At 42.3% G+C, this 24,069-nt stretch overlaps 1 protein-coding gene across 1 annotated transcript in view; it reads left to right on the forward strand.

Annotated features, from left to right (window-relative positions):
* WBP1L (WW domain binding protein 1 like) overlaps positions 1–24,069 on the forward strand; it is a 239,616-nt gene that overhangs the window by 387 nt on the left and 215,160 nt on the right. The gene's annotated exons all lie outside the window — the stretch shown is intronic.

Raw genomic sequence — 24,069 nt, forward strand, 5'->3', positions numbered from 1 at the left:
TGTAGAATTGCGTTTTGCTTATTTGACACTGCAACAATGAAACAAAACTTTCAGCTAACTTTTTCTGTGCACATGAAGAGCCAATACGTTTAACAGAATATTAGGCATGTTCTAAAATAGTGAAAATGTACATTTTGAAAATTAATGAAAATCTTGCAATAATTACACGTGTCATATTTTCTCTGCCCGTATTACTGACCGTTATGTCTTTCTGTCATTGACGCACATGGAGTGTAATGGCTGGTTGGGGACTGTTCTTATTTCCCTATGTACTTTCACGTACATTCACTTGCAATTGACATCGAGCAAGTTGCTTTTAAATTTCCCTAGTATTTTAGCATTTGATAGCAGAGGCGAGTCGGCATTAGCTGTTTGGGATACCTCAGTGAAAACCCGAGAACTGACATCTTGACCTCCGACCTGTTGTTATTGGTCAATAGGGCTATAGTGAAGCAACTGTTTGTGTTTCTCCTAGTCCACAACAATGTCATATAGCAGCGCAGGATGGTACAAAACGCGAAGGTGCTTTAATAGCATGTAAATAAGCAATATGCTGACAGGATTCGTGGTGTATTAGCCTTAGGCATGGTTGTATAGCTAATGAAGTTGTGGGTACAAAAACTCATCAGTCTAGTGTTTATGTAATTTTTTTAAATTTTATTTCATGGCCTATAACTCCTAAAACCATTTATGCGTTGGTGACTCTTTCATTGGACAGTAATTAACTTGCTATAGTTCGCATATATTAGTAGTGTTTTTATGAACTGTTTGTTTTAGCAATTGGGAGGCATTTATTTATTCCCACTAGGAGAACCCAGTCTAATATTACGTGTTTTTAACAACAGAAATGCACTCTTCTGATATGAAATGGTTTCCTTTGATTGTTCTGTTCTCCATGTCTTATTCACACTAAGTCAAACTATGAACACCACACCTCGAACTATTACAGTCTCTATGCTTTGGAGAAGTTGAGTTTTGTATGTGTTAATGAAACTTAAATATCCTCCTGTGAAGTTTTACTGACAACTGCTTGTAGATTTTGATTATACTTTTTCCATTAGCGAACCTTTTTTAAAATGTATTAATTTTAAAAAAGGGTTGCAATCGGCAACGACAGAATGCCGAACAGTGAGCGGGTCGAGCCACCGCTGCAGAAACGGGCTAGCGGCGCACCGGCTTATTGACCCCCAAAGCTGTGTTTGCCCTGCCCTGTCTGCCGGGAAGCCCGCTGAAAAGCCGAGCGGGTTGAGCAGAAACGGGCCCCCAGCTCACCTGCTCTCCTGCTTGCCAGCTCTCTGTCAGTCAGAGCCGCGCCTGCTCCGTTAGCCTTTGATGGGAAGCCCACCGTAGCCTACAGAAGTCCGCAGAAGCTCACCCCACGCCTGGTCCTTTTGTCTGGCCCCGTGTTTGCCACTGACCGTGCTCTTCATGTGTGGTGTGCCGTGCTGTACTCCACTGGGCTGAGCAGGAGCGGAGCTGCTGGCTTGTGGTGCTGCGGTACTGGGAGCCAGGCTAGGCTGGGAGCTCACGGGGGGAGCCCAGAGCCTGGGAGCTCGCCCGGGAGGATTTGCGGCGTTGCTGCGGTCTGCGGCGGCAGGAGGGCAGCTAGCTTGAACTCCGGTGGGCGCCCCCGTGGAAAAGGGCAAAGCAGAATCGGAGTCCACGGAACCGCGGACACAGCCCAGAGCTGTCTGCTGTCAGCTGAGCCGACCCTGCCCTACCACAGATGTGTCTGTACCCTCCTGCTTTTGCCCGCTGAAGAGGCGGAAGGGCTCCAAGAGGAGGCAAACGAAAACAAAAGAGGGCAGAGAAGCCCTCAGGTGTTTTGGAACATAGAGCAAAAACCCCACCAGCCACTGCCAAAGCTCCAGCAAAAAAAAAAGGTAAAAGTGCAAATACAAGAAAATCCCCAAGAACCTAAAACGCAAGATAATCTAAAGTTGACTATAGGGGAATGCGACAGAATCAAATCTGAAAAAGAAATTAAACACAAAACTCAAACAGAGTAATCAGAGCAATCAATGAGCATGAATACCAAATTAACAATCACGGTTGGAAACTATGAAGGGGCAAATAATGCCCCCCAGCAGGCAACTAAAAGGTATTTTGAGAGGATGACTACAACGCATAGGCCAGTTGAACAAGCACCATGGTACCACAAAGAAGCGGAGTCATCACCAAGATCGAATCCAGTAGAAATATCCGGTGTTAAACTCCTAAGGCAAGACACTCACCGTGACCAAACAGAGGAAAGAAGTGAACTTAGTCGGACTCAGAAAGCCCAAACGGTTCTCATAGAGACAGGTCATAAATTACTAATCGGGCCAGAATACTCGACAAAAGGAAAAATGGACACGCTGAACCGGGGGAATATACGAAGTCTATTCAAAGAGATTCCGAAACTAAGGGAAATAACAACCAAAGACCTCATAGCAGTAGAGTTTGTTCAAACGAATAAGGCCCCTGACTGTGAAATAAGTAGTACCACATGGGCATCAAAGGAGGCAACGGACCTTATCTTCTCCACAAGATCTGACTTTGAGGCATGGGGCATAACACTTGAATATCCCACTCCAATAAAGTATCCATACCCACTATTAAACAGCACGGCCCCCCTAGCAACAAATATAAAAGTAAAAACATCTTTCATTTTAAGAGGAGCAAGAAATGAGACAATCACCCAACATATAAGGAGAGAACCAGTGTCTACCAGTACAAAACCAGGACTACTAAACCATCGACCAGATGTAGACCAGGACTGGTCTTGGATCCCACAAGTATTGAACTCGCATCGATCCTGATGGAAGCAGTTCAGAAGGAAAAAAGCGTGCAAGGAACATCGTGGATCGAAAGAAAGTGGAAAGGAAAATAAGAATCTGCTCTTGGAATGTCCACGGTTTTAAAGACATGGAACAAGATCGTGAGACTATTGCCTTCCTGGGTTCTTTCGACATAATTCTCTTGCAAGAAACATGGAATGTTACCCCCAGACAAATCGCCGGATATGAGGAACACCATGTGATGGGAGAAAAAATAGCAAAATATGGTCCCCCAAGGGGGGTTTGTCCACGTTTATAACAAACCAGTTTAGTTGGAAATCCGATATAATGGACTCAGGGGTAAATTGGATACAAATCACAAAGTTAGAAAACAATCAATCAACAATAGAAGATGGGTGGAAGTTACTGATTTTAAATGTCTACATTCACCCTGAGAAGACCACAAAAATCAATAAACTGTTAGAACTTCTAAATTTAATAAAAAAAACATTACAAATAACTCCTCAATTCTACGGGATGCTGATTACAGGTGATTTCAACAGTAACTTGACAAGAGTAAAGAATAACAAATGCAAAATCCAAACAATAAGGAACAAACTGGAATCATTGGGCCTAATGACGCTAAACGGAAACATAAAAGGTGACCAGCCTGCAAAAATTACTTACATGTGCGGAAATAAAAAATCCATAATAGATTACACATTAATTAGTAAAGAGTTCATACAACTGGTTAATCACTTTGGCATCATAATACGACCTGAAAGCGATCACTTCCCGCAAGAAACTATATTGAACCTAAACTCCCTACAAAAAGCAAGTATTGTGTCAATAGCTATAATCCCGGAAGTTTACAATTTAAGGAAACTCAAATGGAGAGGCGCCATAACAAACACGGTAATGGAAACCGTGTATATGCAAGTAGAAAATACACCAGAACTTCACTCGCTTGCAAAAAATTGGGAAAATCTACATACACTTCTGCTAGAAAAATTTCCGGCAAAGCCAACAGCGAAACATGCATATGACGCCCACAAACTGCCATGGTATACCACAAAGCTAAGAGACAAAAAAAAGGAAATTGCAAAAAAATTAAGACATAAGGCCGCAATAAACAGACAGGGAGTGGTTATAGACAATAGCGAGTTACAGAAAATACGAAAAGAATATAAAAAAGATTGTGGAAATGCAAAAAGGCTATACACTGGGAAAACATGGGTCGACCTGCTATGGACAAGTAAACTCCCAAATAGCAGTGAATTCTGGGGCCTAATCAACAAATTATCAAAAGGACCTGGTGTGCAGCAAAACATAGGAATAAGTGAAACCTCATGGCTGAAACACATAGACACCCTATACAACAACCATACGTTGCAACCCCCGTGCACAGAATCAAGGAAGGAAACAAACAAGGGAAAGGATGTAGGAAATGAAGTAACAACACACAGAAAAGACAAATGGGAAAAAGAAACACCAAGCGGGACACCTATGGAGCCATCCCCATTGACAGCAGTGAAACAAACAATTCTGTTGATAAAAAAATTGAAAGCTGAAGGCGCAGCTGGCCCCAATGGGCTACCAAACGCCCTATTTAAACAAGACCCTGACTTCTGGGCAAATTATCTTATCCCACTCTTCAACCAACTCTTCACTGATAAAAAGATACCACGGTCCTGGTATGGTAACATCTTCCACCCTATTTATAAAAACGGGAGCAGATTGGAACCCGGGAACTACAGGCTGATAGCCCTCATCGACATAGAGGCAAAACTTTTTTCTTCATGTATATTACGCCATCTACAGGAATGGATAAATAAAAACAAAATAGTCCCGAAGTTCCAAACGGGTTTTAGAGAAGGCATGGGATGCACTACAAACCTCACCGTCCTGTCTTTGTTAATAGAGCAGAAAAAAAAGAAGGCCGGTCTTTTGGCATGCTATATCGATCTAAAATCTGCGTTCGACAGAGTGCCAAGAGACCGGCTGTGGAAAAAGCTAAAATCTTGGGGGCTCCCTCAGAAACTAATAGACATAATAATCGCCTTATACAGTGAAACATGGGCCAAAGTAAAATTAGGAGATGGGAGAAGGATATCACAACAAACAAACATAAAAAATTGACTTAAACAGGGCTGTGTGCTCTCTCCAAGCTTATTTAATGTGTATCTAGCAGACCTAAACAGTTACCTGCTACAGGCAAATGGTCACCCCCCGAAACTGGCAAACGAATCAATTCAGTTTCTGCAATATGCAGACGATATTGTGGTTTAAAGTCACACACCGATAGGGCTACAAAAGGTTATAAACAAATTAACAGAGTACTTCGACCTAGTAGGTTTGGAACTCAACAATAAAAAAACAAAGGTCGTGAGACTGGCGGGCCCGAGCAAAGGATTCTTTTAGATGGTATGCAAAGAACATTCAAATTGAGGAGACCACCACATATAAATAGTTGGGTATCAAACTGTGCAGAAACATGTCCATGGTGGAACAAAGATATCACAGCCAAAGCACAATCGTTGACCTTCGCCTATGAACTACTCCAAAAGAAAATTCGATGCCCCTCATACAGCCATCTTCTAAAGGTCATGGCAGCCCAACTGTTACCTTCCTTGTTTTATGGGTTGGAAATATGGCACGGGAAAGAAATCGACATCCTAAATAAATTACAGGTTAGTGTATATAAATACGTATTTAATCTTTTTAAAAGATCGTCCCCAGCACAAATACGCCTGGAATTTGGATTACAAAATCAAGTCTACCAGAGGAAAGCAATCTTTGCAAAATGGTGTTGGAAACTTAGAGCATCAGAAACAGGATCACTAAACAACCTATGCTGGCTGGAAATTAAGAAACAATATGAAGAAAAAGAACCAAACACTTGAAGCACGTATTTGGGAACCGCCCTGGAGTCACTAAAAATCGAGGAGGTTTGCAACAGCCATTTGGAACGAACATCGTTCAACAAAGTTTGCAAACTAAATGCAAAGTCACTATCCTTGATTAGAAGCCAAAAGAATTTCAGCCAAACGCCGTCATGCTTGGTCCGTAATAAACTCATACAAAAGATTAAAACCACAACTTTACCTTGAAGCTCACTTTCGGCTATCGCTAAAAATAAAATTCATGGCATATAGACTGGGTGATCATTGCTCAAAAGATTTAATTCCTACATGGAAAAGCAAACAGCAAGGAAAGACATGCCGCCTTTGTGGGTACCACACAAAGTTTGTACCATCTAATGTGCACGTGCGAGACAGTAAAAAACGAAAGAAGATATTTGTTGAAATCAATCCTAAACGTTTTAAGAATTTGCACCTGCAGGCAGGCGGTCACTAGCTGGTTGGGCGCGTCATCGAACATCCTCATATGCCGTGGAGTAAAATTCATGACTCTGGTAAAGACTTTACTTTCGAAAAGTGAAACAGAATAAACTTGGGCGATCTTCTTCTTTTTAGGATTTGTAAATTTAAAAAATACAAATGTTATCTTGTTTTTATACCGATGGTCATTTTTATACATGTATACTTTAAGGTTGTGATAAACCAAATAAAGTTAATTTTTTGAATTTGTATTAATTTTAGTGTTCTTCATGGCCTTGAGAGCAATTCTAAAGCACATTTTCATAAACTTAAGATTTGCAACAACATTTATAGGCTCCCTAAACGTCTTAAGGGGAACCTTTGAGTTGTGTATGTGTAAAAACACTGCTGCATTGAATGAATATCATTTTGTATAATACTTTCAGGTGCTAATATTAGGAAGTGTTCTGGCGCTAAATGCAACAGAATGGAAGAGCAAATGCGAAAAACGTATGTCGCCACATTCCAGGGCATACCGATGATGGAGAGTTGGAAATAAGGGTTTTCGAATGACGTCTGAATGTGGTTCGTTCAGCATAAGCTCCAGCATAGCAGTAACACTTTCCAAGGCCCTGATCAGCGCTAAAGAGTGGACCACCCTGTTATTGATTTTCCTAAATGTGGGCACTTTTTCCCTGATAAGCTGATTGCGCTCTTAGTGCGTATTACAAGAAAACAGTGGAGCTATATAGGACTTTAAGGCAGAGACATAAGGCCTTAAACAATCATCTTTTATGTTCCGGGATTCTGTGTGTTTTCTTGAGCACTTTGGATACTAAGTGGACTGCTTTAGGCACTGAATCAATCTGGCTGGCTTGTTTTTTGATGCTAGCACTCTATGTATAAGATATTTTTGTAATCTCACTAAGGAGGGAATTACAGTAATCTATCCTGGAATGGACCAGGACTAGAATCAAATCTTTTCTCGCAAGTGTTCGGATGAAAGGAAACATTTCCCTTATTATACTTAGTAGACAAAAACTCATTAAACATACGTTTTTGATCTGATTGACAAAGGGTAGGTTGGAGCCGACCAGCAGTTGGATTTCGTGCTTGGTGCTTCACCCACATCTTCTGGCCACTAATCCTGCAACCATGTGCTTTCAGTTCAATAGATTACGATTTCTGCCTTGCTATCCTTTAACACCAGAAAGTAAGCAGTCCTTCATCCAGAAGCTCCTAGCAGGCAGTTCTTCAGATTGCATGCAGTCTCGACTGAGTTGTTGTCCTGCCTGATAGTTTACTGGGTTTCCTCAGCATATGTATGGAATCGGATGCCAAATAATTCTATTAGGTAGGCCAAAAAGGGCATTGCTTTGACTTTATGGTCGAGTTGTGATGTTGCATTGGTCACCAGCTCTGTTGGGTGAGTTTAGAGAAGTAGCGATCACATTTCATTTGATAGATTTCCAGGAACACCTTACATCTTCCTTCATGCAGTGTACTTATCCTATATTCCCCGGGGACTTTAATGTCTCTGAAGATTCAGCCACCAGAATAATGAAAGAATCCGCTTGTACACTAATAACCTAGCTATCAAGCACCACATCACAAGCTCCAAAAGTAAGCCTAAGCATCAGCATAAGTTTCCCATTCTCAATCCAGTGTGAGTCCCAGACACCTCTGGAACTGATGGATGATTGTGCCATCCACTTCTCCATTAGAAACGGCCCACAAATACATCCATGTCAATCAAATAAAGACACACTGAAGAGCACCTTAAAGGACTTCTCATTGGATTTTTTCTCGATGAACCCATGAAGCTCTCCCAGGCTTTCCAGTTTATATCAGAATTCTACATGTTCCTCAACTTATGAAACGGTGTGGTGAAAAAGATTGTGGCCTCCATGCGTCACTCAGAAGACGGTTCTCCAAATTCACTGTTACAGGCCTCGAAAAATCATAAAAATGTTACTAGACCAGCGTAGCTTGAATAATCTCCTTGACCTAACTGTGGTGTACTTGACCGGTAAATTGGTCTCCAATTCTGTGATCCTAGGCAAATTATTTTTTGCAGCGCTGCCTTTTCCTTCATTAGCACATTTGTACGCACCTTCAAATAAGTGAGTTCAGCATTTCTGCTTTACAAAAAAACCCTCTTTTGTTTGATTTAAAAAGACTTAACGTTTGCTCCATGTATAATCAGAATCTACTCGTATACAGGATACGCATGATCTCTGGCTTGCCACTTGGTTCACCCCTAGCATCGCCAGCGGGGCAGACATGTTTTTCAGTTCATGGTTAAATACTCTCCCTTTAAAATTCTACTAAACCATGGCGTGGTGGTGCACAGTCATTTACAGACCGTAAATTTTCCATAGAAATGGTCAAAAACGACCCATTGAACAGGCAGTGTTATTGATTAAGCTATATAGTGTATAAAATCTGTGAAATTGCACATCACCAAGTGAAGTGTTCTGATTAACCCACTGCGGCCTACTTATACAACATAGTCATTAAATGTGGCACCACTCATCACTTCTTCACTAGGAAGATAAAAGCTGAACCCACACTGACCACATCAAACAGGCAAACATACTGCCCATCATCCCCACTGTGCTATTAGTGGTCTACTTGCTACCTCTTCTCGCTCAATGAACATGTACACCACCTGAAATCTCTCAAGACTACCACATGTGTAGACCGCATTCTACCACCCATCATGAAATTCCTCCATGCAGATGTCCTTCCAACCTCTCCTCCATATCATCTACACCTCCTTCAATCAAAGAACCTTCTATACTCTCTTAAAATAGGACACACGCTTCCCCTCCAGAAGAAGCTGATCCATAGCCTGTTGAAATCTCTAACAATAAGGACTAAAACCTCAGGAGGGAGTTGAGGGATAGGGAGCAATGCAAATTAGTTCTTTGGGTGAATCTATTATAAATGAGAATGTGAGTGGAACTTTTGGCTGAACAAGAGAGGAGGTATTAGCTCAATCATACATTATGCTAATGAATGGCTGTAGTCTTTAAGAGAGCAGGGACATAATGAAAGCACCACTTATCTACTACAGCTAGATCCCTTATGATGGGTAGTTTTTATGACCCTTCTGTGTGTTTCCTACACCATGGTCAGAGAAGCAACTGTTAAAGGGAAGGTAGATCAGTAATTCCCACTTTAAAAAAAGCTCTCCGGATCCAAAGTTGCAATTCCAACATAAAGAACACACCCACCATGTGTTGTTGACCTCTCGTCTCTTCTCCACTCTTGAATAAGCTCACGTCCTTCTTTTCTTTTCTTCTCTCTTGTCTCCTCTTTAATGTAAACCAAGGTAGTGTCCTCCACAAGGACATTACCCGCATGCTTGACCAATCGCACACATCAGTACAGGAATCTCATTGAGTCAAAACCTCTATATATTTTTTTTCTATCCTCTGTGAATATCCAATTTTTCTCTCTTTCCCATGTTTATACAATTATAGTATACTATTGAAACTGTACTATATTCCCGTTTTTGTTTCTGTATTTGCACCTTAAAATTTATTAAAATACTTTGAAATAACAAAAGACCTTGTTGACATTCACCATGTGATATTCTCTTTAAGATTTTTACAGGGAACATGTTTGCTAACATTCTACTTGAAAAGTTGTCCTCTTTGGATTACCTGCAGCATTTAATGCTGTTGGAACAAACTAGTTTCCACACAATTATTGTGCTACTGACCATTCTGTGACCCCATGCCAGTTGACTTAAGTGTGTGTGTAAATGGGAGGTTTGGCATTAACGATTAAAAAATATATATAAACTATACTTTTTTGTTAAACTTTGTTGAATTCATACAAGAGTTGTTACAATGCACCTTGCTCAACAGGCTTATTGGCATACAACACTAATAAACAGATTCCGGGCTTGTTTATAACATGATATGTTGTCCGTCGCTGGAAAACATAAATAATCTGTAATTAGTGCAAATAACCATTGTGTTGCTGAGTTTAAGAGCAATGTGGCATACATCAATTTGCGACAGAAAAGAAATACAAACGATTCTGAAACAGAGGAAAAGTAAAATTGGTGAGCTCCGTAGTGGAGTGGGTGTTCTAAATAAGGCATTCTCTAGGCAAGGGACTTAATTGTATAACACAGTTTAGGACAGAAGGGTGTAAGATTGCAGGGAATTAGTGAGTATAGTTAATTGTTTTAGGGAGTTCAGGATGGCATTCCACTGAGCTGACTGTTCAGCCCTATGGAGAAAATCGTATCGGTTGATTGACCTGTTAGTGATTGATAAAGTATTAAACTTTATCCTAAACCTCCTGTGATTCTGGGCAAATCACTTAATCTCCCCGTGCCTAAAATGAAAGTGTGTCCTCATGTAACGTAACTGGTGCTATGTAAAGCGCTCTGATACCTGATTCGGTTCGGGTCTAGTTCGCGCTATATAAAACTCTAAAAAAAAACCCAAAAAAAAAAACATATGGGATGGATGAGTTGTTTTTGCTTAGTAGACCTCAATTGTTTATTCCAAGTTTGAGTCTTGACTCAAATTTCATTATCCTTTACTTGACTGACCACCCTAGTTTGCATGCTGTCGCACAATGTTTTCATCCTGTGACGAGCAAAGTGTGTTTCTATTTTTCTGTATGCTGATAAAGCTGCCAATTTGACAGTACTGCTTAGGGCTCCAAAGATCCTGCACTAAACTAGGGGTGTATAAAAATTAACATTGCGTCACTGTACGTCCAAAATTACTCTATCCCCTGGCATGTTTATTTCTACAGTTATTTTAGCATGATTAGATCTTTGAACTGACACGAACAGGGTTGTGGAATTTAATAAAATATCTACTTGTCCATGGGGTAGGTTGCTTCATAAATCTACTTGTCCTGTAACTAAATCCACTTGTCCGTTTTGTTCTATGTAATGCGGCGACAAAGTATGGCAGCAAACCCATTATATGAGAGCTCTGAAATAGCCTCTCTAATTATGCCAGGACTCCTTCCATAGTAGGGTTTGAGTACTAGAAATTCCCTTGTGCTGCTACGTTTCCGGAGATCTATATACTGGGGCTGAAGGTAATGGTAAGCAACAGTTTCAGGGTTGGAATGCCCATTGGAGTCTGTGCAAACCTACTAACTTGCATGTTTTAAGGGTTTCACCAACTCTTCTCTAGTCTTTTCCCATACTGGGATAGGTTGGAAATTTGCCCCTGACAATGGCAGACATACAATTTCTTCCTGGATTGGGAAACAAAGTGTTTGGAGGGAAAGTGAACTTGTTAACACTCTGATTTTTCGCTTGAGCAAATGTACACCTGCATATTTGCTCATGCTAAAACTGCAGTTTACAAATATTTTCTAGGAGTCCTATTACTTGGCCTACTTGTGTTAAGCCTTGTAAATTCACAAAAGCTATATATCTGCACTTAATGCAAGGACATGGTGCACTTGCATAACTTTATTTAAAAATTGGGTGCCTAATTCGGTCTGGCATTAACAATTACCTTTTTGTCTGTGTTAACATTCTCTCTCTCTATTGGCTAGCTTCACTGTGAGTGGCAGCATTCTGTTCTTTCACAAGTTGCATATCGACACACAGTAGTTTTGTTCAGTGCCAGGAACTACAGTGGCAATGTGTGCTTAAAACAATTTTTGCTTTTGCTAATGTTTCTTATAATGGTCAGGGCACGGCAGCTCCCACACCAATAAGGTTTTACAAAAACCATGACAAAACATGTGACTCATTGACATAACCAGAAGGCTGACCGACAATTTTAGACTTACTGGCTTTATCAATGCTTATTTATTTGTGTTTCCCATAATCTTATTAAAACTGGTTACACTGATTTTCCATTATGAATATTTTTGGGAAATACTAGCATTCATCAACATATTTTACTAAATGATGCTGCAAAGAAATGGTACTTAAAACTTTACAGTAGTTTAGCGAAATGTTGCTGCATTTTTTTTGTGAGCATTTTATTTTGAAAGCAAAGAATCATCAATCTTGCTTTCAAGCTTCTGCGAATACTTGCATCTATTCGGAGAGCATTCTGGGAGCATTATACATAGCCTCGTATTGCTAAACACTGAAACGTGTGCACACATTTTTATACTGGAACCACTGTCAGTAGTGCATTCTGAACATATAATATTTACTTAGAGTGCTCACCCTAATAATAAAGGCTTTACATTAAAGAACCATAAATACAAGTTTGAACAACATTAACATGTGGACTCCAATATTACCTTAACTGCATGCATTGCCTTTCCCTGATCCATAATGTGGTACTGTAAACTGGCAGCCAAAGGGTTTGTGCTGTAGGGGGTTGGGCCTACTTGTCCCAAGGACGAAATGCACATGAAAACGTGTTGCCCTTGACCCCAAACAATATGTCCCCGACGTCAGGCTATAGGAATTTCACATCCCTGCACGAGGCTTTTGTAACGCCAAGGAAGTGAACAACAGTATTGGTGATCTGTTGAAGTGTAGTCTCTTGTGTTATATGGCCTATTATATTCTAAAGCAGTCTCTAACTTTGTGTGCAAGTAGCCATACAACTAATAGAGGATGGGATGTGGTAATGTAACTCAGCTCTTTTAACTTTATTTGGTATATATGCACATAAATTCAGCCTTTTACAAACTTTAAAAGAATTACCCAATGCTTTTATGATTTCTCAATAAGATACACCTGTTTAAAAACGTTGTTGAGAAATAAAAGTAACACACTAGATCGAGGAATAGTAATGTTGCCAAAGCAGGTTATTGCTTATGGGCCCATACACTAATGGAAGGATGATACCTTTAATTCGGTCTGCTACAATATAAACTAGGGGTGGGTGCCAGGGTTAAAGACCATTCTTGTAATAACTATCCATCCAAGTTTGTGGAACCTTGAGGCTTATTTGTATAACCTTTGTTAACGTTCGTGCAAGTTTGCTCTCTTTAGGCATGTTTTTTAGCCACATGATTCCACACCTTAAAGATTCTAGGGTAGTTGTGAAGCTTGCTTTGTTTTATCTTTGCATTTCGCTGTAGATGCTTAATCCTTGTTTGAACAAGATGGTGTGTTTTATATTGACTTCAGAAACCTCTATAGAAATTTTAAATGCTGTTTTTAAAAATTGATTTAACTTTTTATGATGTGTAATCTGTTTTTTTTGTAACATTGTAGAAGTTCGGTGCACAGTGTAAATCAATAATTAATATAAACGTTAATCTCAGAAGTTACCAGCGAACGCAGCTTTCTAGAGGTCACTATTTGTTATGACAGATATCTTTCTGTACTGTACTTTATTTCACCCGATGGCCATAAAAGTAGTAAAATTAGAATAATTATAAAAATACACTACATAAAAAGCTTAAAAGTAAACCAGTACCAAGCATAAGATATTATTGGCAGTCTACTCTCTTTAGCCTGAATGCACAAAATAAATATACAATCACTTGACCATAGACAAAAGCCTATTGTGGTCCTTCATGCGGTAAGGTACAGTTTACATATATCTTACTGTAGTAAAAATGTTAGTAAAAACTTCAAGCCAGAATATTTAACTTTAAAAACTAGAAGTGCATTGCTTGACATGCACATAATACATTTGACATCTAAAGAACAGGAATTTATCCATTGTGGGACCATAATAATCTGGATACAAGGATAGCTGGGGTTACATACACTACCCTATCCCTAAGGATACCCAAGCAGAATAAAGTACGAGCTCTCTCTCTAGTTTAAGTGAGAATTAAAAAACACTGGTTCGAAAATCAATAAAACCATGGTGTAAAGTGAGGGGAATTTGCATAAGTCGGAAGGCACAGAGGGAGTAAGAGCCAGGTTTTTGCTGAATTGACCATATGCTCTCCCAAAATTTTACAAAGTAGAAGACTGTGACATGACTATTCTACATAATCTCATCACTACCTTGTATTGGGCAATGCCTACAAAGTGGCACAGAACAATCCAGCGCCTACACCGCTTGTAACACCTTGGGCAAAAAAAGAGGAGATGGTTGTCGGTCGTCCACCTTGTTGACTATTTCATTTAGCAGTTAAGGTGGCAAGCAGTTTTGCACCTAACCTGAACCTAATATATAGAGCCTTTGTGAATGGGGGATCAATGTAGTTCATATAGTTTTCAAAATAAGAGGTGGCTTGAATTTTTTATGAAAAAATCAGTCATTTGGTCCAAGCATTCCTGTTTTGAGAATTTAACCTCCTTAAGCTCCCAATAGATGGCCTTCAATCTCCTCCTTTTTTTGCGGAAAGGTGGAATAGTTTCAGGGGAGAACCAATACTTGTGTAGATTCAAAGAATATAAAGATTGTTTTAGGTACTCCAACCAGGGTAGCAGTAAACCTTGCTGAGATTTATCTAGGACATCTCTTAATCTCACTCTATATTCTGCCAGCTCAAGCGTAGACCAAATCCGTTACCAGAACAGAATGGGTTTCAGGTGTATATGGGGAGCAATAGACTGGAAACCTAGGTCATGTTTAAAAATCAATGGCGTGCTTTGAGGCTGTTTAAGGGCTTCTCTTATGAAAGATGTTCTCTGCCACCTCAAAGACTTTTAAATTACCATATCCCAAAAGTTGTGCTCCGAATTTTTGCTGCAGCTTTAGCCCGACAGTCCTCTTGAAAGGTGAGATTGGTGTAAACAAGTTCTTTTTTGCGAATTGTAAAATTGCTGCTGCCCTGTGTTTTTGTGTATGAGTGCTCTTAGTAACCTGGATACCCCAGGTATTTTGTCTACAGTGACGAATGCCAAGTCAATCAAAATCTAACACTTTCTCCAGCTCCTCCCCATCCAACTTTATTGATCCTTAAAAGCCTCTACGAGGGTAGAAGGCCATAAATGTGGTCTTATTTGAGTGTTTCACCAATCCGTGATCTAAGCAAAATGTGTTAAAACATACTCAAAAGGATCTCTAGGCCCTTGGGGATTTTTGATACTAAAAAAAGTATCATCTAAAAATAATAGTACATGTATTTTTGTTCCCCCCCTAGAACTGGAGAATCGTTAACGCAACTCAAGAGATAGGCGATAAAGCCATTTATAAATAGCAGGAACAATGTGGGGGCAAGTACGCATCCATGCCTGACTCCTTTTCAAACTTATAGTAATCTGTGTTTACCCCTATAGGACCCCATCGAACTTGTACAAAACTGTCATGGAGGAGCCTGGCAAATAAATCGAGGAGGGGCAGGAAATACTTAGGTCTTGTAGCGTATGTCATAACTTATCCCTAGGGACCATATCAAATGCTGATAAACAGGCTACCCCTTTTTAGGTTTTGCCTGGCGAAAAGATGCGCTCTGCGCATCTTTTTCGCGCAGGCGAAATCCTGATGAGAACAGTAGTGTGGCTTTGGGTCGGCCCTCGTCATTCATTGGCTGGCTCCATAAATGGAGCCTAGCCATTGGACGAGGGGCCTGTCCGTCAATGCCGGACCAGATTCGGGGGCGTTCCCGCGATTCTTTGGCTTTTGCCGACGTCACGCGACGTCAGCCGAAAGCCGGGAACGCCCCCGAATCTGGTCCGGCATTGGAGCGCTTTGCCTGCCTAGCGAGTGCCACCTCGCTTATTTTCGAGTGTTGTGTCGCCTGGCAGGTGCCCACCCTGCCAGGGACCTTGCCGCCCGTTTTGGCATTTTCCTCGAGGGTGCCGACCCCTCGGTAAATTCATCCCCCGCCTAGAAGTGCTGGAGCCGGGCCGCCGCGCTGCCCGCGACGACCCGGAAGTATTCCTGCCGGCCGGCCAATCCGAGCGCGGCCCGACAGAAGTCCCGCCCCCCCAGCCGTGACCCGGAAGTCAGGCAGGCCGGGGGCAGGACAAAGAAGCAACCGGAAGCGGACGGGAGGCCACCCCGCGCTCCGGTGAGGACAGAAGCCGGCGTCTTCCCTTTTCCCTCACCGGGGCTCCCGTGGACGAGGGAGAGCCCCGGAGCACCAGAGAGAAGCGTCCTGGCGGCAGAGAGACGCCGCAGGAACCCAGCGCAACCTCGGAGCCCCCGCAGCAGAGCCCGGTGAGTGAAGTGTGGGCGTCTCGAGGCGGGGGCCCCAGTGATCTGTAAAGGCCCCGTGGGGGCCCGTGCATACTTCAGGAGCGGCCCCGGAAGGCAGCGGGCCGCACCCCCTTAAAATCCGAAGTGAGGGAAATTGTTGGTGGAGCCCTGAGCGGGCTCCGGGGGCATTGTCATTTGGAGTCCCCAGGAGGGGGACTCCGCCGATTGCCCCGCATCTTGTGCAAGGGCCCTGAGGCCCCACCGAACAGCCCGCATTACCTTGGTGATTTGGAGCCCAGAGAGGCTCTAGGTGCCCCAATTTTGTTTCGAGTCCCCAGGAGGGGGACTCCAACGGCGGCCATTATTGATTTCGAGCCTAGAGAGGCTCAGGGGGCCATTCTGTTTGTTTAGAGCCACGAGGCTCTTGGGGGACACAAGTGCTTTGTCCAGAGCCTGAGAGGCTCCGGGGGAGCCTCTACTCTGATCCCTCTCTGTCAGGTGTGTCACTTTATTGTACTGAACCCATCTCAATATGGCATGGGGTGTATCCCTTTTAATTAATTGTCACTTTCTGATCCTGTGGGTAAAGTGTAACCCATTTTGCTGACTTATTCTTGTCAGTAAGCCCAAGTGCTGTTCTGTATACTGTCCGATGTCCATTCCAGAGGCAGGGCACTCTCTCCTTATGGATACATTACTAGACACTCCACTTTCCACCTGGAGCCTAAATGTACCCCCTGCTATTACCCGCCTCTAGTAAAAGGGTGCCCTCTATGCTGATACTTTGTGGCTTTTATGGTCCAGCGTAGTCCATGTACTGACCAATCTTTCTCCTCTGGTAGAGGAATGCACAGGAGGAGAAGTCCTCGGTGGGACCCCCTGGCTCCTGGCGCTCTTCATTTTCGTGGTCTGCGGCTCAGGTGAGTTCTGTGGTTTTGATTGATGTGCACAGCATTAAAGGAATACAAAACAAAGATGTTCTTAAACACATGGCTCTCCCTAAAGGGACGTGGTCGTCCCTTTTACTCTGCATGTCAGCGCCGAGAAGGTTGCTTACTTCGATGCTGTATTAAATAGATGCTGTTCCCTGAGTATCAGGCATTCCGTTCAGGGGTTTCTTTCTATCTAGGTTGTATCTCGGCGTACGTTTTCTGTTGTGGGGGTCCATAGTCACGCTCATTTCCCATATTATGAACCTTGCCATATGTTGTTCCGCTGGGCGAACGAATGCCCAAACACGTTGTTATTTCATGGAGTTGATAGTTTGTTTTGTTCAGTGTCATGAATATACCCGTCTGGCCACACCCTAATTGAAGTCAATGTACATATGTTGTTCCACGGTTCCATAGTTTGCTTGGAACTGCAGGTGTCTTGCAATATCATTTTAATGTATAGTTGGGAAATAATATATTCTTTATAATGAACAGTTGCAGAATAACTCACTCCAAAGCTGTATGGAACTCTGAGGGCCTGATGTTCACTGCCAGACAGTGTGTGGGGCTTGCAGTGTGTTGGGGGGGGGGCTTGCAGTGTGTTGGGGGGGGGGCTTGCAGTGTGTGGGGGGGGCTTGCAGTGTGTGGGGGGGGGGGCTTGCAGTGTGTGGGGGGGCTCGCAGTGTGTGGGGGGGCTCGCAGTGTGTGGGGGGGCTCGCAGTGTGTGAGGGCTTGCAGTGTGTTGGGGGGCTTGCAGTGTGTTGGGGGGCTTGCAGTGTGTTGGGGGGCTTGCAGTGTGTTGGGGGCTTGCAGTGTGTGTGTGGGGGGCTCTGTGTGGGTGTGTGTGGGGAGGCCTCTGAGTGTGTATTGGGGGGGCTCTCTGTGGGTGTTTGTGTGTGTCATTTGCGAGAGATCAAGCTAGTGGCATTGTAAATGACAATGCCATTTATTTATGTTAAAAAAAACATAAATAAAAATATTGTCAAGAGCAATGCCAATAGCTCAAACTTTAACAAAGGCAAAACCATTGCATTGTAAATGCTTGTTATGTCTTTATGTCTACTTCTTTACACCTTATTTATTGAAACCTAAAAACCTGGTTGATTATACTAATATGAGGACGGAATCCAGCCTGAAATGGTTTGAATTATTTTATTTTCTTCAACCCAGGCGTGGAGCTGGTCTAATAAAAGTTTGCAAAAGTCTTTTTGCGAAGAATCGGTATAGGTGATTGGGCGGTAGTTGGCTGGATCACACTTGGAGGGGGGGGGCTTTGTGTATAGGAGCAGGTTCTTCCTGTTTCCATGAGAATGGTATTAAAACATGCGTAAGGTAAGGTGCCCAAATTACCGATTCATACTTGAAAAAGCCCATCTGAATTTGAACAAGCACGGAGTCCTTTCCAGCCCAACCATCTTTAGCAGTTTCTAATGTAGATTTAGTCTTGCAGAATGTGAGGGACACCATAAAATCGTGAGAATCCAGGATTGCAAAGGTTCAAGGGGAGTTGCTATATAAAGATTTGTGTAGTATACTTGTAAGCTTACCCCAGAAATGAAAGTCCATTAAAAAAAATCTATAATCCTGATAGGTATTTCTATTTTATAATTAGGGTTTTCTATTTTATAATTAGGGTTTTCAGTTTTTACTGATTTTTACAGATAAATACAGACCGAAAACTTTTTTTTTTGCTGCATGTTTATTTTTTACAAAATACGTAAAATTGACCTTCTTTGGATGATTTTTTCTTCCGTCAATCATGAGTGCCAGGTCAGTAGGCGTACAGATTGAGAGGTAGGGGAGATGAAATAAGACAATATATTACCTAATTAAGCTTCATCAAGTGTAGATCTACAATTACTGATTCTGTGCTACAATGGAAGTTTTTTCAGATAACGCTATTGCACTTTATACCTCTGAAACCTTTAGGATACTTTTATTGGTTAAATAAATGTGGAAAATAACCAATGCAGCTTAATTTATACAGAAAACACACACAAAAATAGATAAATATAGAAACCATGAGCAAAAAATAAATCTGGATAAATACAGACGGAAATGTTGAAAAAATGAACCCCTTCGCCGCAGCGCGAATTCGGCTGCGGCGCGGGGTGGAGGGGGGTGCGAGCGCGGCGCTCCCTTACTCATGACAGCTCCACGCCGCCATGGGTCATGGGCGGCGTGTGCTCATGACGGCTTGGAGCCGTCATGACCCCGCCCACTCACTAATTCGCCTGTACAGGCGTTTGAATTAGTGCCACGTGGGCGGATCAGCAGTTGTATGACAGCTCCACGTCATCATGAGCACACGCCGCCCGTGTCTCATGACGGCGTGGAGCTGTCATGAGCGCAGAAGCGGTTAATACTATAAAACTGGGAGCCCTATTTATAATTAGGTTGCAACTCCCAATACGATTTGGTTCTACTGTTGCATGCTCTCAAACAGCAACTCGTTCTACTGTTGCATGCTCTCAAACAGCAACTCGTACAAAGATCCAGTATTTGTAAGGCAGCCCGTGAGAGTGAGGTTAGAGATTAACTCGAAATTTAGGGAATGCCCTAATATTGGTTGTCTTCACTTGCTATTTCGTTATAGAGTGCAGTTGATTCAAAGCATACGTTAAAATCCCCGACCACAATCGCAACTACATCTTCTCGAGGTAAGGTGGAAATAAAATCAGACAATAGATTGAGGACAGGGGAATCGGCTGATTGAGGCACTCTTGCTATATCCATTAAAAAGAGATTTTTGTTTTCAGAGGTGGAGCTCTCCATGCCTAGCAGATCTGGACTAGTAATGGGTAGTTTACTAACATGGAAGCCCAACATAATCTTAACCCAAATTAGCAACCCACCTGAGGGTCTACCAGGTTTTGAATTCAACACTAGGACATGGAAGGTTTTACAACCCGGCATATATGAGAGGGGATTTCTTGAATTATGATTATATCATCCTTTTTTATGTACCCCTACGCCTCCGTCTACTTGAACAAGCTTGCTACCCAGCACAGCGATGTTCCAACAAATCATTGTCAAGTTATTCATAGGAGTAGGGAGCCTTTCCGCAGGGGTCCTGTGCACTAGACTCTGCCAACGGCTACCTCCCCAGGGTGACATTTTAAGAAACCATTATGGCAAAGCAAACCTCCCTCTAGTCATGGCTTTGTTGAATAGTAATTAGCCTTGGGCCCTCTGTAGATGCAGCCCCACTAAAATTGCCTCCAATTGCACCTTTCAGCACCCAAGCTGATATTGGAGCAGGCAGAGGTTTTATAAAAACATGCAGGTATTTTTACGGTGGCAGTAATGATGATTGATGCTCAATTCTTCGAAGACCGCCGTTTCTGCCCATATAGCATTCCATTTGGCTGTTCTTTTCCAATTCATCTTGGTCACGCCCCCAGTTGAGTTTAACAAAGGCTGTTCAAATTTGACCCAGATCTGTTATATTCTTAAGAGCAGTGATGTGAGCAAACTATTACAGCAAATTCCCTCTGAATGTGCCCATAGAACCCATCTGAATGTATGGGGGGGGAATGAAGAGGAGTATTAAATGATAACTCACCTCTTCGTTGCATTCATGGGGATTGAAAACTTGTTGCTCATCTGACTGTGCTGTAGGTGGGGGCCTGAGCAGGTAATCAAATGCTGTGCCGGGGTCTTTTGTTAGCAAAGATATTGGATTCACCTCTCTGATGCTCGCCAATTAAATGCTTCCACACAAGTTGTAATGAAGCAACAGAAGAGGGTACCTGAAAACAGGTTCATACAAGTTGTAACCAGTTGAGGCCTGAGACTTGAAATGTGCTGTAAAGGCCTCTCACTACACGCACTGGAGGTGCGAGCATGTTCCAACAGGTTGGTGGACACTCCCTTCATAGCACTTGATGATCAATTATAGATTTAAGAATTTGTGGGCTCCTTTTGTAGACCCCTTAGGATTAGTGCGTGACAACTACAGGGTCTCCCATTCTAATTGGATCCCCTGATCCACCCTTTTGCTCTGTGTGTCCGGTACCCCAACCGCTCCTGTCAGATCACTTCTCATAACAAGAGTGCGGGCCCCTTGTCCTGACATTCCACATTTCAGCGGTACCGTATCTGGGGTTGAGGTTTTACACCAAGTGACCTATTATCTCTGAGGCTCCACCGATTTAGCTCTTCTGTTTTGAGTAATACTGGAATGAGGAGACTACGGTGGAAACCTGGATGGGGAGCAGGCAATGAGATGTCTGTCGGAGAGGCAAAGATTGGAAAAAAGATTTACCCCAGAGTTTGTTTGATTTGGCACTTTATTGCTTCATCCGGATTTAATGCTGCAATGGCAAAGCTGGCACGGCTGTTTTCCCCACTGGGCCCCTTAAAACTCTGGGGCAAGCCCTGTTAATGACAACAATTTGAGCCTCAAAGTTTGATAGAAAATGATCTGCAGGATTCCCAGATCCTCATCAGTGAAGCTCTCCCTTCTAGAAAGTGAGCGTGATCCCCTTTTGATTTAAGAGGAATTTGCTTGTTTGAGGTAGCAGTGCCATAGGGCTCTTCCGTTTTAGGGACCAATCCAAGGATTGATAAATGTGTGCTGTTTCCGAGGTCATATTCGAGAACCAGACTGCATTTGGGATTACACTTGCGGGAACTAGGGAGTTGCCTATATTAATGGTGGGCCCTGGGCTAACCGCAGGCATTGACTCTTGCTTTTGCTCCTGCAGAATGTACAGGGGAGTCTGTCTGATCAGTGATTGAGCCACATGATCTTAAACTGGGGCTTGACTGTGTTCTGTAATTGATAAGGCGGCCTGCACAGGCAGCTTTTTTTTACTTGTTTTTTTTGCTGCTGCTTGGGGCAAACTAGGCAGACTGCTGATGGAACACCCTGAGTTATTCGGGCAAGTATTTGTGGATGCCGTATCTAATACCTTTTTGTTCCTTTGGAACTATTTTGATTGCCATATAGAAATGTTGTTTGAGTGCACCTTAGATAGAGACCGGGCATGACCTTCGTGTCCGTCTGCTATTGTCACTATTCTGGGACCGGTGGAGGTGATTTGGTCTGAGGACAAAAGTGGGGGTGACCGTTCATCCGTTCACCCGTTAATTCATTCACGGGTGTCTTTTATGCTTCCATCTCACCATATCCAATAAGTTTGTGCTATGGTCCGAACACAAGGATTTCACAGCTGAGAAGTCCTCGTGTATGTGAACAAAATGCATTGGCTGATTTTCTTGATACATGATGATACAACAATAAAAAGAAAAATGTCAACTACCTCTGGAAAATTGTGAATATAATTGAGACTGTGGAAGTGGTGCACCGCTGTTTACTTTCCTTAGATTCAGGATCAGGTTTGGATAGGTTGTCTGAATAATCCCAGCCATACCACCTCACTTGCTGGATTAGTGAGTGTGCAGGGGCATGAGGGCACAGCTAGGGGTCTTTGTAGTAAATGAGCAGGTGAATGCTAGAGTAGGATCGGGCCTGGCAGATTGAACAACAGATCCTATGCCCTGTACTTTGATCCAACCGGGCTCCCGCAAAGGTCTCCAGACCACCGGTGCTGCTGCTTCTTATTTCTCAAACACCTCTTGCCAGGTGGTACTTTCTTTCATAAATTTATGCTGGGGTTTCTGTTTAGAACTAATGATCCAAACTACTACAAAAGGGTCAAATTCAAGACTGCTCGAGATAGTATATTCATATGGCGCGTTATCTCACATAAGTACAACGTGTCACTTTTATACAATATATTTCCCATTTGGTATAATCCAGGCCTGCCGGAGATATTTCATGATCCTCTGGGTAATCGCTGGGCCAGTTATGGGGTAGTATGCTTGGGTGATCTCTAATAATATAGCGGCTTCATTTCTTTTGGGAAAATGCAGATACTCCTATTAATTACCTGATAATATGCAGTTTAAATATCTGCAGATTCACAACTATTTTATAAAGCACTTAAATCTGCTAAACCTATCCGATTCCGACATATGGAACTGTTTACATGCCACTAAGAGAAATCTTTGAACAGCGGAGCGTGTAAAAGTATTTGCACTCACAGATCGGAAGATTGTCTGAGAATAGCTGATCGCTGGAGTAGAGTCATGGGTACACCAGTCTTGCCTAACAATATATCACACGCTCTTAGCACAATGGTTAAATCGGTACATTCTTCCAATCTGCGAATGCAACCGTATCGCACAATATGCTTATTATATTATACGTCGGATCGGATTGTAAAATAGGCACCTAACAATCGGGTAGCGCCCGAACAAAATGTCCAAGATGTGATCTGTATGCGGCAGACAGAAAACACATGTTCGTCACATGCCCAGAACTCTCTATATTCTGGCAGAAGGTTGCCCAAATTTTATCTAAAGTTGGGGATTGAAGTACCTTTAACATCTATGGCAATAATGATGGGAAGAAGGAACTCTGGATCTAATATTGCAGATCTATTACCCATCTTGCTGGTCTCTCCAAGATTGACAATAGCCCGGGTCTGGATCTCCCCAAAATCTCCTACGGTAATGGTGGACATTAGTCAGACAAATATATGATATGAAACATGCGCTAGCTAAATCGAAGGTAGCTGGATCTATACATAAATTTAATACAATATGGGGAACATTGTTTTAAACTCTAACTAATGATATATGAAATGTATTCGATTCACTCATGCTTTTATTTCTTTACAAGTAATTATTTAATATTGTAACTACAACTCCGATGTTTATGTTTTGATTATGATGATAGTTTATTCTGTTTCTCCTTTGTGTTGACAAGTAAAAAATATAAAAAGGATTTGCTTTCATTTTGAGAAGTATTCGACCTAGAAGTTTAGTAAGTAGTGTGTCTTCTGACTGTTCTTGATGATGCACCTCCCTTGTGCTTATAATGGCTTGCAGTGTTCACACCTTTGTAGAAACTCTTCCTTCTCCATCATACACAAACGATTTTGAATACACGTTGAGTTTGTTTTTGCGATCTTGTGACCTCCTTGAGTTGCACTGCTGACTGTAGAGCCAAGATAGAGCAGCAAGAGGTCATCACCCT

This window comes from Lissotriton helveticus, chromosome 5_1 (assembly GCF_964261635.1).
Source record: "Lissotriton helveticus chromosome 5_1, aLisHel1.1, whole genome shotgun sequence".
In the NCBI taxonomy this organism is placed as follows: domain Eukaryota; kingdom Metazoa; phylum Chordata; class Amphibia; order Caudata; family Salamandridae; genus Lissotriton; species Lissotriton helveticus.